The 13,474-nt window shown below is 41.0% G+C and overlaps 1 pseudogene; it reads right to left on the reverse strand.

The window, feature by feature from the left end:
- Positions 1-10,080: 10,080 nt before the first annotated feature.
- On the reverse strand, positions 10,081-11,628 carry LOC124102043 (glyceraldehyde-3-phosphate dehydrogenase-like; annotated as a pseudogene).
- Positions 11,629-13,474: the final 1,846 nt, after the last annotated feature.

The raw sequence follows: 13,474 nt of genomic DNA on the forward strand, positions 1-13,474 counted from the left end.
CACACAAAGACACTTCGCGGGAGAATTCCAATTTTATTGCAAAAAGCTGTGTGCTTATATAGAACTAAGGGGGAGATGATAGGGCTTAGATAAATGGCAGGCAACCCGTTTATTGGCAAGTTCTTCCAGATATCAGCTCCGGAGCCCAGGAATTAGTTCTCATTGGGGCTAAGGTTCCCCGCCAGCGAGATTTGAAATTGGCGCCGGCGGGAGAGTTCACATGGGCGGGAACTTTTCCCGCCACTGCAGAAAAGAAGAAGGTAGGAAGAAGAGGTCCTTAGGCGCCATGTTGGGGTTTTTTCTCTGGGGTATGGCTGCCGTTTATACTTTTCCCAACAATAACTACATGCTCCAGATACTGAACATATAGCTTTAGAATTTAATGTTCGCCCTGCTGGGTTTGAATTTTGCTTTAGTCTGTTTCCCCCTTAATATCTTTCTATTCCTTCTTTTATGAATGGTTATGTTGACCCTATGCCATTGTATCTTGGAAGTATGTAATTTGTTTTTGTATTTTTACAGGGACTTACAGCTAAGAGTTTGCCTTGGATCTCAGAGGATACTTTGGACTTGGACTTTTGAACAGTGATGGAACTGTTGACGTTGTGGGGACTCTTGGAGATGGACTAAATGCATTTTGCATTGTGAGGACACAAGACTTTGGAGGCCATTGGAGGAATGTATAGTTTATATCTCTAATGTTCCCCAAATTCTCCTGTTTAAAGTCTTGGTTGCCAGTCCATCGCACTATTAGGAGATAACAGAAACTTTAGGAGGTGGAACCTAGTGGAACAAAGTGAGATCATTGGGTGCATGTCCTTGAAGGGATATTGGGACCCTGGTCCCTCCCATTCTCTTTGCTTCTTGGCCACCATGATGTGAGCAACTTTGCTTTACCATCACATTCTGCTTTGCCACAGAAGATGAGGGTCCATTAACTAAAACCTCTGAAATGTGAGTCAAAATAAATCTTTCTTTTGTACAAGTTGATCATCTCAGGTATTTTGTCACCATGATGGAAATCTGTCTGCACATTAAGAGATTAACAACAATAACTAATAAAAAAAAAAGAACAACTATATCAATATACTATAATAAAAATTGTTTAGAACATATAAATTGTTTATTTCTGGAATTTTTCCATTTAATACTTTCAGGTTCCAGTTGACCTCAGGTAATTGAAACTTTAGAAAGAAAACCAGAGATAAAGAGTAGCTAATACAGCTTAGAATCCCAGAATCACTCAATTAGAAGGGAGGTTGGGAATAATGTAGCTCATTCCCTTCCTTTTGCCATTCAGAGACAGGTCTTTATTTGCCTGGGGTCTTGTACCCAAGCTATTTCTAAATATTTCCAATATTTTTCCAGCATCATGAAGCTGCCTCTTTTATCTATGAATATGACTCTGGGGGAGGACTCTTAATAGTAGTCTTTGAGGGGCTAAGGAAGAAAGAAGAAGAAGTAGGACCCAAGAGATGAGAGGACACTAACCACATTTCTTGCATTTCCCCTGGAAATATTGAAGGAGAGGCATGGTAATACCTCATTGCTCTTGGATATTCTGCCTTGGGGTCAGCTATAGTGAGAAATAACCATATTTGTTTAGAGGTCTTTATTGGTCAGGACAGGATACTATAACCAAGTACCAGATGGGCGAAACAAACAGAAATTTGTTTTCTTACAGTTCTTGAGGCTGGATGTTCAACATCAAGGTGCCAGAAAATTTGATTTCCGGTGAAGACTCCTCCTGACCACAGATAGCTTCCTTCTGTCTATGGATTTGTCCCTCACATCATATTTTTCTCTGTGCCCTGCAGATGGATGGAGAAAGAGAGGGGAAGGAAAGGAAAGAGGGGAGGAAGAAAGAAACAGAGAGTCAGGGATTTGTCTAGTATTTCTTCTTCTTCCAATAGGCACCAGTTCTATTGGATCAGGGCCCTACCTTTATGACCTCATCTAAGCCTAACTCTTTAAAGATTCTATTTCTAACTACAGTCACATCGGGTGTTGAGAATTCAATATATGAATCTGGAAGGGACATAGTTCATCCCATGATAGGGTTATTATTTTACTCTGGAGAGAATCCCAAGCTATTAGTAAGCAGTTCATCTTGTTAGCGACATGACTTAGCAAGAACTAGGTTTGCCATTCAAGTCACTTTTGCTTTTTTAGCTGATAAGGTTTCCAGCTTCGTGGGGCAGAAAATATTACTCAGGTAAATGAGTACCCTTTCTCCCTGCACTCATAACCCCGTGGACAGAGGACTTAAGCTTGCATTCATAATGTGCTCCCATGATGATCTTCTCCACCTCCTCTCCCATGTGGTAGACTTCTTGAGGGCAGAGCCTGTGTCTGGTCTCATTCACATTTATATTCCCAACCCTGCTCAGTGCCCATACCCATTAGATACTTGACACATATTTGATGGATGGAAACAACCTCCTACAGTTATTACTACTGAGGCAGATTTGTCATGAAGCTAATGAAGCTTAATTTTCAAGGACCTTCATTTAAAGGACATTCATTTGAATGAGACTAGATGCCTAGTGACTTCAAATTCATACTTCAGTATTCTTTCCCCAAAAGAGACCCACCCCAACACACACCCCAATAAAGCAAAAACTCAAACCCCAAAACAACAAATGGTGATGTAAATTTTAGGCTCTACAAAACTTGGGTTATGCCTCTGGGTTGCTGGGAAGAGGTGTAGTTGTCTGCTATGTTTCCTATTTCTTGTTTGCCATTGAGGTGTGTGGGGCGGGGAGCACTTCAAATTCATTTCATCTTCCCTAAGACCATTTTTGAGAGATACAATCTTGCCTCTCAGGCATCCTTTGATAAAAGGAAATGAAAATGCTGGAGCTGTGTGCTTGGCAGCATGGAATACACTGACTTCCAAAAGTCACATTCATTAAAGACAAAACAAGATGCACAAGAACGATTCCAGGAAAGTATTCTTCTCACCGATTATTACTCATAATCCTTAGGGAGGTGGGAAGAGCAGCCACTTAGGTGAGCCTTTTTATCATGTTTCTTTAGGAGCCCAGTCATTTGCCTGAACTCTCAACTTGGAGGGTCATTTGTTTCTTACAGCCTGCAACATTATGGACGAATCTTTAAGTCCGTTTGAAATTGTTTTTCAAACCTGCTCAAAGGCAAGTTGTAGCCATCCTGATCTCGCCTTAATATCTCTTAATATCCCACTTCTGTCTTCTCCTTGGTCACTGTCTTGGACTCTTTGACTCATTTTTGCACCTAGCACTAGGTAAGTGGTCTTCTTTCTTCCATTCTTGACCACCTTCAATACATGCTCCATGTGATAGCCAGAGTGACCTTTTCAGCATAAGCAGTGGATTGGGTAACTCCTGTGCTTGAATCCCTTGTAGGATGGTTTGGATCCAAGATAGACAATGCAGGAATGTTCAGAAAGTGAATGATTAGATTACGAGAGCTGCAACCGGATCGGTGGATTAATCCACTTATTGGATTGGTATTTTAAAAGGACTACTACACTGGGCGGTAACTCCAAGCTGGCAGGCATGGCTGAAGGAAGTGGTCACTGGGGTGAACCCTTGGGGATTACACCTTGTTACCTGGCTCTTTACTCCCTTTCTCTGCTCCATGAGCCGAGCAGCTTTCCTTTACCACGCCCTTCTGCCATGATCTGTGTCAGCTCAGGCCTGGAGCAATGGAGTCAGCCAACCGTGGGTTGAGACCTCTGAAACCACTGAGCCCAAAATAAATTTTTCCTCCTCTAAGTTTTTGTCAGGTATTTTGGTTCAGTGGCAAAAGGCTGACCGACACACTTGGTAGCTCTCCATTATATTCAAGATAAAATTCAGGTTCTGTTGCATATAAAAGGCCTCAGACCTGGTTGCTCTTTGACCTTCCTTATCTCCCTCCTTGCGGGCACTTTAGTATGCAACCTCCTGAGCACCTCTCCTTCCTCAAAGGTGCTGTGGTGTTGGGCTCTCTCTGACTTCTGGACTTTGGCATGGGTAGGTTTCTACTCTCCTGACCTGTCGCTTACATTCTCCATTTAGATTAGTTTTGTCTAATAGAAATATTATGAGAGGCACATATTTAATTGTACATTTTAATTGTAAATTAAACATTTTACAAAGTAAAAAGTTTATGAACAGTAACAAAACAGCAATAAAATCTCCATAAAACAATGGCAAAAGTGAATGTAGCCCTACCCAAACTGTGGACTTGTGTTTAATGAAAAAAAAAAAAAAACCATTTCACATTGCTTGTTTCATATTTTAATTAAGTAATGGTAAAAATTCACTTCCTCATTCAGATTAGTCACATTTCACATCCTAAATAACCCCACTGGGCTGGTGGCCACCTCACTGAATAGCCCAGGTTTAGACATCAACTTTCTTTGACATTCCCTGCCTACATTAGGGGCCCTCATTATTGTACTATGATATTCTGTGCTTAACCTGATCACAGTACTCATTATACTGTGATATAGTTGCCTGTTTGTCTTTGTTTTTCATTAGCCTCTGAATTTCTTGACAATGAAGACTTTGTCTAATTCATCCCTGCATCGTCAGCACCCAACAATTCTGGCCTAAAATAATTGCTTGGTTTGTTTGTTTGAGTGAGTTTGAATGCCTGACCAACAACAATCCTCTATGGACCTACAAGGCGCTACAAAATCTGGTCCCTCACTCGCACTGACATCATCTCTTCCACTCCCTTTTGTTCATCTATTTTGACCACACTGACCTCCTTACAATTCCTGGAATAACCTAAGTATGAGCTAACCTCAGGGCCTTTGCACTATGTTCTCTGTTCCCCGGGGAAGCCCTTGGCCAATTCGCTTTGCTTGCTCCCTTATTGCTTTTAGGTACCTCATTAAAGCTGGCTTCCCCCATCAACCATTTGAAAACAGACCCCATCGGTCATTTTCTAACACCTTGACTTTATTTTTCATCAGTGAGCCCATCACCACTTGGCATGTTATTTAGTTAACCTGAATTTCCCACTAGAATTTCATGAGAGCAAGTTGCATGAGAGCAAGCAGGTTTTTTTTTGTCCTGTAGCTTGCAGCAATATATTCTTCAAACTTAGAATAGTCCCTGGCACCCAATACGTGCTCAAAAAATATTTATTGACTGCAAGGGAGACTATGCTCATAGAGGAGCCTGGGGAAAGGGAAAAGGACAAGATCCTCAAAATCAGAGTTCCAGAAATTTCAATATTTCTTCCATTTCAAATTTTACAATGTCCAATTGACTTGAAAAGTCATCCAGTGACCAGCTTTTTCCTTGGTACAAACGTTACTACAGGAGAAAAAGGATAACCATGAATTTTAGAAGCTTGAGACTTCACAAGTATGTCCAGTTCTCTGTCCTACAACCACACTGATCCCTGATTCTCTAGAGGGAGGAGGGCTGGATGGATGGAATGTGGATGACAGAATGTTCCTTTGGCAGCTGATGAAGACTACCAGTTGGACGGATGGGAAGGACTCCATCAGGATCCACTGAGCAGAGAGGACCAGGTAAGAAGCTGTCAAGAAGCCAGAATGTGTAAATCCTGAGTGGCACTGAGGTGTAGCAGAAAACACAAGGCCCAGGAGGCAAAGATTTGCATTCTGACTGGTTGGTGATTTGGGGAGAGCTACTGAATCAATGCTTCATCCCCACTTGCAAAAATAGAGATAATTTACATTTCACAAGGTTGTTGTGAAGATGACTTGACATGATGAATGTGAAAGTGCTCTGTGACTTTTGACAAGCACAAATTATTAGCTCTGGAGGCATTTGCCCATGAGTTAGTTCTTTCGTCTGCCCACCCTACACCTTCAATCACTGAATTTACTGATTGTATACAACCCCAAGGTTCTGTAAACATTTATTTTGTTATAAAACTCAAGCTCTTTCCTCCTTAACCTCAAGATTAAGCAAATCAAATCTCAATCTGGTCTAAGGGAACCTTCATAATTTGTGATTTTAAAAGCCCTATCTTAAAAAAAAATTTTAAAAAGCCCTATCTTAAAAATAAATGAATAAATAAAAATACAAAGCCCAATCCTGGCATTTCCATAAATACTATTTTCCCATAATTTCTTATGTGATTGTCTTATTCCCTCAGAGAAAATGTAAGCTGCTTGATATGGGCAGAGACTTCTGAGTCATTCAGTGCTAGGTTTAAAGCTTGACTTTGCTTCTTATTAGTGATCAGGACTTCAGGCAGGTTACTTCATGGGTTTAAATATTAGTCTTCTTATCTGTGGTATTACCATGATAATAATATCCTTTGCAAAAGTGTACCTGTGAAAATTAAAAGAGATAATGCATCTAAAGTTTTTAACCCAAGACCTAGTATAAGGTAAGAGACTAATGAATTGTACCTTACTAACTGTAATTACCAGCAATAAGACTAGGTATATACTAGAAATGGGGTTTTCTCAAAATACCTGATGGGGAACTGGGAATAAAGTAATGGAGGCAGAATAACTCCAGGCCAAACTGGGTTTTAGTCTCCCAGCCTATGAATAGAAACTGAAAGGTTTATGGCTTCCTGACCCAGGCAGAGACTTAAACAGCAATAAAAGGCAATATATTTTCTTGGGTTGACAACTGATAAATCTCATTTGAAATATGACAGGCAGAGAAAGGGATTATTAACAACATTTGTCTTGAAATGTTGATCAGATGCCTGGTTGTGGGACATAGGTATGGGGTGGCATAACCCATGTTTTCGAGGACATTTCCCAATTTCAAATGTTCTGTCCCATTTTCAGACCTGGTATCTTGATTTTTGTTCAGGAAATTTGATGGAAACCAATGTAGGTGCATTACGGTACATCTCCAGAAATTTTAGCCCTGCATTTATTGGTTTGGTGTTTGTTTAATTTAGCCTCACCATCAACAGTTCTTAAACTCCTGTGGGTCTCTGTGCTGGGCTCCAGGGTCAAAGATCAGGCACAGTTCTCAACCTCACATCTTGGTTGGGGAGGCAGCCACATGAGCATCTGTACTGAGGCACTGAAAGTGCTCTTTCCAGGGAATGTACAAAACGGTATGGTGCCTGGGAGGTGGGAATGGCAGGGAGAAGTGGCGGGATCAGAAAAAGCTTCACGGAGAAAATGGCAGACCTGAAGAATAGCTAAGGTTTTACCATGTCCACAGACAGAGATCATCTCAGAGAGACAAAGTGGCACAAGGCAAAGACCTGGAGACACATGTGGTGTCACTGAATTACAGGGTGGGTGGCTATCGGGGAACAAGACCAAAGAGTCAATTTGGGTTCAGACTGTGGAGGACCTTGAATTCTATCTTAAGCAGAACTTTACTCAGAAGGCACCATGGGGGTATTGAAGGAGTGAAAATAGGGGTGACACGATTCCAAGGGTGGTTTTTGTAGCAATGGTGAGGAGAAATGGAGCAGGAAAGGCCTTGGGAGGAGTAGGGAAAATGTCCGGGCCATCAACAATTGACCCCAAATTAAGACAAAAGCCATGGGAGAAATAGAGAAAGGGAATTGATTTTAGACACATTTCTAATACAATTACCCAACTCAAGGCCCTCTTCAAATTATATATAAGAGAGAGTCTGTTTCCAAGAGCGACTTTCACAAATGAAAGGAGAAATCACACAAAAATTGAACAGTAGTGAGCAGAGTAGAGAATAGTAATGGCCTATGATTGGCCATCTGCTCTGTCATTGACCTAAATATGTGGCCTTGATGTGAGCTTATGACCTCTGTACTACCTCCCTCTTTCCCCCAACACACAGATGCAGATGATCCACTTCTCTGCCAGATGGGAAATTACTAACCGTGGCCAGCTGTCACCAGATCGTCCACCCAAAGTTAAAGATTGGGTAGGGAGGACCTCTAAAGACCGAAGTCCTGTTATTTTTCTCCTGTGGGATGTGGGCCTCTTTGATCCCTGTTCATGGGACATATGGCCAAGCTCAGCATAGTATGGGATGGGCACTTGGAAGGCGATAGTGCTTTTATCTGACTTTTGAGCCACCCAGAGATCCAGTGAGTTTTTTTTTTTTTTTATAGGAGCAGAATAGAGGTGGAGCTTATTGGGCCAGGTGTCCTGAGGCAGGAAAGCAGGGCCTCTCAAAGGTTTGGGAAAATGAAGGGAATTTGGCTAGATACTGTACATTTTCCTCTGTCTCCAAGGCAACCAACAAGTACTTTACCACGTGTTGGCAACCAAGGCCTTCTTTTATTGTGTTCCGCACAATTCATTTATTCATTTATTCAAGTATTCGTGGGGGAACCTACTGAGTGTCAGCACCTGCCTCCGGTCCTAGGAATATGGAAAACAATAAGTGAAACCATCACCATCAACTTCTGCCCTCATTCTCTTTGTTAGTTCACCTCTAAGTCTGGTATGACAAGATGGGGCTCTGGCGGGGATGGGGGTACCCTCTTTTATGAGTCTCACATGTTTAAGTGTCTTGAGAGAATGCGCAGCAATTTTGTCAGCCTTGCCCATTAAATTGTAATCTCTGTGTCCGCAGCGCCTGGCTTGTTGTCCAGCACATAAGAAATGCTCAGTTAAAGAGCATTCTAAATATTAGTTTCATTGATGACTAAATTATTTCCTTCCCTTTACTTTTTGAATCAGTTTTACTTTCAGTGTTTCTCACTTCTTAATTGATGCACTCTTTAATTTTCTGGTTTTCTTGCTACTATGGTCATGACATACCTATCCCTCTAAATAATGATTCAGGTTGCACCTCTGATTCAGGTGCAGAGGTGCATGCCTTGAATCCCAGCAGCTTGAGAGGCTGAGGCAGGAGGATCTTGAGTTCAAAACCAGCCTCAGCAATTCAGCAAGGCCCTAAGCAACTTAGCAAGACCCTGTCTCTAAATAAAATATAAAAATGGACTAGGGATGTGGTTCAGTAGTTAAGCACCCTGAGTTCAAACCCCAGTACAAAAAAAATTTTTTTTTAAAAATACTGTTTTAGTAACATCTTCCAAGTTATGCTTCATTTGTTTTTTTATTTTTATTTTTGTGGTGCTGGGATGGAAACTGGGGCATTGTGCATGTTAAGCAAGTGTACCACCACTGAGGCACCTCTAGTCCTGTATCCCACAAGTCTTGATGTTATTTTCATCATTTATCATTGAGGTCTACATGTTTTGTTATTTGGAATTTCAAATACATGATTTAAAAATTATCACTTAAAAGCTGATGTAGAACTGATTGCATTACATTCAGAGAACTTGGTCTGCAATAAACTGATTATTTTAAATATATCATGACACAACTTATGATCTAGTATATGCTCAGGTTTTTTTTTTTTTTCAATTTTTGTAAAAGTATACTCTTCAATTGCAGGGACTACATTTTCTATATAATCGGTTTGATTCAGCTTATGGTGTTGTTTAGATAATCCCTATTGCTATTTTGGTCAGCTGTACTATCAATTAATGAATGAAGTATATTTGTCAATTTTTTTGTATTTCCATTATTTTTTACTTTATATAGTTTGAAACTGTTTTATTAAGTATAGAAGAGTTTAGTAGTTTATATCTGGGAAATGGAAATGATGATTATGTAGTACTGGCCCACTTATTTTAGTACTATTTTTGTCAGATATCAATATAGCTATACCAGCTTTCATTCAATTAGAATATTGCCTTTTTCCCTCCTGCTGGAGTCTGAACCCAGGGCTTTGCACATTTGTGGCAATTGCTCTATCACTGAGCTACACCTTTTAGCCCTACATTGCCATTCTTTAAATTTCAACCTTTATTTTTTCTCTACATTTTGAGTGTTTATCTTATAAACAGCAAATAAAGTGGATTTAAAAAAATTCTTTAAAAGATTCATTCCATATTGACTCTGTGTTTGTGTGTGTGTGTGTGTGTGTTGCTAGAGATTGAATCCAGGGCTTCATGAATGGTAGACAAACACTTTACCAGAGAGCAACATCCAGGCTCTGTATTGACTTTTTTTTTTTTTTTTTTTATGTGGTGCTGAGGATCAAACCCAGTACCTCATGTGTGCTAGGCAAGCGCTCTACCACTGAGCCACAATCCGAGCCCTGTATTGACTTTTAACCCAAGGAGTTGTGTCTGTTTATTATAATTAGTAAAATATTAGGTTCTTTTCTACTATCTTAACGTGTACTTTCTCTTTCTGTTGCTTTCCCTCCTTTCTTAATAATGGATTTTGTTGTGGTGGAGTTGCAGGAGTTTTGAATATCTTCTTGTTATTCCTTATCAGATAGATGGTTTGCAAACAGTTTCTGCCATTCTGTGTTGCCTTTTCAATCCGTTGATAGTCTTTTCTGTTGCACAACCACTTTAAATTTTAGTGTAGTCCAATTTATCTATATTTTCTTTTGTTGCTTATGATTTCTGGGTCATATCCAGAAAATCATTACCAAATTCAATGTCATAAAGATTTTCTGTTATTTTGTTTATTTATTTATTTATTTATTGTGCGAGGTTTTCTTTTTCTTTTCTTTTTGGCTGGGTGCAGTGAACTTTATTGATGGTATATGACAGTAGGGCTCCCTAAGTCCCTCCTCTTCTTCAGGGTAGCTGGGATGGAAATTGGGAGGAGGGGAGATTCTCAGTGTAATGAGGGACTCCGCACAGCTGAGCACCTCTGTCTTCCTCTGTGTTCTTGGTGGGGCAGGTGGTCAAGGGGCTCTGACTCCTTGGAGGCCATGTGGACCATAAGGCCCACCAACCTGTTGAAGTAGCCAAATTTATTGTCATAAGAGGAAATGAGCTTGACAAAGGGGTCATTGAGGGCAATGCCAGCCCCAGCATCGAAGGTGGCAGAGTGGGTATCATTGTTAAAGTTGCAGGAGATGACCTGGTCCAACGTGCAGCCCAGGATGCCCTTGAGGGGCCTCTGATGCCTGCTTCACCACCTTCTGGATATCATTTGTATTTGGCAGCTTTCTCCAGGTGACAGGTCAGACCCACAACTGACATGTGGGGGATGGGCACATGGAAAGCCACGCCATTGAGCTTCCCATTCAGTTCAGGGATGACCTTGCCCACTGCCTTGGCAGCGCCAGTGGATGCAGGGACGATATCCTGGGCAGCCCCATGGCTATCAGGCCACAGTTTCCCAGAGGGGCCACCCACAGTCTTCTGAGTAGCAGCGATGGCCCGGACTATAGTCACGGGTCCTTCCACAATGCCAAAGTTGTCATGGAGGACCTTGGCCAGGGAGGCTAAGGAGTTGGTGGCACAGTAGGCATTGCTGACGATCTTGAGGGATCTTGAGGCACTGCCAAGGCTGTGGGCAAGGTCATCCCTGAACTGAACTTCTCATGGTTCATGCCCGTCACAAACATGGGGGCATCAGCAGAAGATGATGACCATTTTGGCACCACCCTTCAAATGAGCCCCGGCTTTCTCCATGGGAGTTAAGACACCAGTGGGCTCCACAAGATCTTCAGAACCAGCATCACCCCATTTGATGTTGGCAGGATCTTGCTCCTGGAGGATGGGGAAGGACTTTCCATTGATGACAAGCTTCCTGTTCTCAGCCTTGACTGTGCCATTGAACTTGCCATGGGTAGGATCATACTGGATCATGCAGACCATGTAGTTGAGGTCAATAAAGGGGTCATGCATGGTGACAATATCCATTTGCCAGTGCTGAAAGCAGTCCAGGTGACCAGGGGTGTCTTGGGAACATGGCTGGCCCTGCACGAGATGAGAAGATGCAGCTGCTGAATGGGGAGGAGCAGAGAGTTTGTAAGAATTTTTTAGTTGTAGCTCTTATGTTTAGGAGTTTGATCCATTTTGAGTTAAATTTTGTCTATGGTATAAGGCAAGGGCCTAATATCATTTTTTCATGTAGTTATTAAGTTTTCCCAACCCCATTTATTGAAAAGACCATTATTTCTTTGAATATTGCCTCCCATCCATCTTTTATCATCTTCCCTTTTAGAAAATGGAATAGATTCATACATAGCTCTTGCATTCATCCTTCATGTTTTTAAATCTTTCTTAGCTTCCACTTATTTCTCTAAATTGAATTCTGTACAATTTCTTCAGCTCTGTTTTTCAATTTCCTAAATCCTTTTCTGGGCCAGTCTACTATTTTACTTGTCCACTTATCCTCTGAATTGTTGGGTTTTAGGGATTCTTTTTCCTTGTCATTTTTTTTGGGGGGCGGTTCTGAAAATTAAATGCAGAGTTTCAGACACACTAGACAAGTGCTGTACCACTGGCTGACGTCCCCATCCCTGTCTATTGAATTTTAAATTTGATTATTATGTTTTTTTCATTTCCAGATCTATTTGCTTCTTTCTGACATATAGCTTATTGACTTTAATAGTCTCTATTTTTTCTCAGAATTTTCAATTAGTTCTTTTACTTTAGACATATTATGCATGCTTATTTAATACTCCATAGGCATTAATACCTACGTTTAAAGTCTTTGTAGGTCATGTCCCCCTCTACATGTTGTTCTGCTGTCTTTCAATTAGGGAATATTGTTTGCTCACATATTTTTTGATTTTTGATTGTGAACTCACATTCTTGGAACTTTATGAGAATTCTTAGAGGCCTAAATAGACAGAATTTGTGTGTGCTTTTGCAACATGTTTTAGGCACAACCAATATGGGGCCACTTTGAAGAAAATTTTTGACTTGGGTGTTTTGGAACATAAAGGAAATCTGGATTCGGGCCCCAACCCTATTTGAATTCTCACCCTGTGGTTAAAAATTCTGAGAAAAAGTAACTGTTGTATTCTGCTACCTTTCCTATCCTCTACCATCCCCCCTCCCTCCCCTCCCATCTTCTCTGTCTACCCCATCCACTGTAATTCATATCTCTCCTTGTTTATTTTCCCATTCCCCTCACAACCTCTTATATGTAATTTTGTATAACAATGAGGGTCTCCCTCCATTACCATGCAATTTCCCTTTTCTCTCCCTTTCCATCCCACCTCATGTATCTGTTTAATGTTAATCTTTTCTTCCTGCTCTTCCTCCCTGCTCTGTTCTTAGTTGCTCTCATTATATCAAAGAAGACATTTGGTATTTGTTTTTTAGGGATTGGCTAGCTTCACTAAGCATAATCTGCTCTAGTGCCATCCATTTCCCTGCAAATTCTATGATTTTGTCACTTTTTAGTGCTGCGTAATACTCCATGGTGTATAAATGCCACATTTTTTTTATCCATTCATCTATTGAAGGGCATCTGGGTTGGTTCCACAGTCTAGCAATTGTGAATTGTGCTGCTATGAACATCGATGTAGCAGTATCCCTGTAGTACGCTTTTTTAAGGTCTTCAGGGAAAAGTCCAAGAAGGGCAATAGCTGGGTCAAATGGTGGTTCCATTCCCAGCTTTCCCAGGAGTCTCCATACTGTTTTCCAGATTGGCCGCACCAGTTTGCAGTCCCACCAGCAATGTACAAGAGTACCCTTTTCCCCACATCCTCTCCAGCACTTGTTGTTGTTTGACTTCATAATGGCTGCCAATCTTACTGGAGTGAGATGGTATCTTAGG

The sequence above is a fragment of the Marmota monax genome, unplaced genomic scaffold, assembly GCF_021218885.2.
Source record: "Marmota monax isolate L192 unplaced genomic scaffold, Marmota_monax_Labrador192_F-V1.1 WCK01_AAM20220418_F8-fsc00087, whole genome shotgun sequence".
NCBI lineage: Eukaryota > Metazoa > Chordata > Mammalia > Rodentia > Sciuridae > Marmota > Marmota monax.